This window comes from Fukomys damarensis, unplaced genomic scaffold, assembly GCF_012274545.1.
Source record: "Fukomys damarensis isolate Sample0158 unplaced genomic scaffold, DMR_v1.0_HiC HiC_scaffold_35, whole genome shotgun sequence".
In the NCBI taxonomy this organism is placed as follows: domain Eukaryota; kingdom Metazoa; phylum Chordata; class Mammalia; order Rodentia; family Bathyergidae; genus Fukomys; species Fukomys damarensis.
In genome coordinates, this window is record NW_022900947.1 from 49,238,330 (window position 1) to 49,239,366 (window position 1,037).

The 1,037-nt window shown below is 26.7% G+C and overlaps 1 pseudogene; it reads left to right on the forward strand.

Moving 5' to 3' along the window:
• Positions 1–266: 266 nt before the first annotated feature.
• LOC117284288 lies at positions 267–343 on the forward strand (annotated as a pseudogene).
• The last annotated feature ends 694 nt before the right edge of the window (positions 344–1,037 follow it).

Below are 1,037 nucleotides of genomic sequence, written 5' to 3' on the forward strand. Positions count from 1 at the left end.
AAATGGCTTTGTATTTTTTTACACAAACCCTTGATCAGGTTTGTAAATGTCAGATCTTTACAAGAAATGTGACTTACAAATTTTTCCCCTATTCTATATACAATTGGTCTTTTATTGTTTGTTTCTCACTCAATATTTTTGCAAGAGTGTATTTTTTTCAATTCTGGTGTCACATTGCATTTCATGTGTGATAGTCAAGAAACATTTGCTCAACCCTAGATCACAAGAATGTCTCTGTTGTATTTTCTTTTAAAATTTTACAGATTATCGCTTCTCGGCCTTTTGGCTAAGATCAAGTGTAGTAAAATTTTACAGATTGTACACAGAACTTTCATGACTCTTTCCCCCATTGATATACTGAGTAATATGAAAAGTGAAGGAGAAATTATCACTAATATACTGATAAGTATTTCAGAAAGTCAAATTTTATCTATATGATTAAAACTTTTTTCAAAATCTTGTGTTTCATGAATTTAAACAACCTAAATTATATAAAGCTTTAAAAGATGGTCTTATTCATAATTGGCATAAATGATGTATTATTTAATTAAAATTATCACTACATCTAAATTGCTTAAGTAAGACTTTAGTATATACTAATCCTGTAAGAACATGTTAAGCCTGCAAATAAATAAAAACATATAATAATCATTTAAATTTTTTTCATATTATTTTCTTTCACATATGTAAAGTTAGGACATCTTTGATAGTATTGATATGTATGACTTTTAAAAAATTAAAAGTTTGTTATAAAAATCATTAGTCAAATCATTAATATAGTAAAATAATAACAGTGACACCATACCAAAACTGGAAAATCACTGATTAAAAAATAACAAAATAAATTTCATATAAGGAATATAATCCACAGTCAATATATCCAGTGAGTTATTGCATATTGACTCTTAAGTATTTCTCTTTTTTTGATGCTATTGTGAAAGGTTTGTATTCTCTTATTCCTCTCTCAATGGATCTATTACTTGTGTACGGGCATGCTATTGATTTTTGAGTTTTGACTTTGTATCCAGCTATATTAC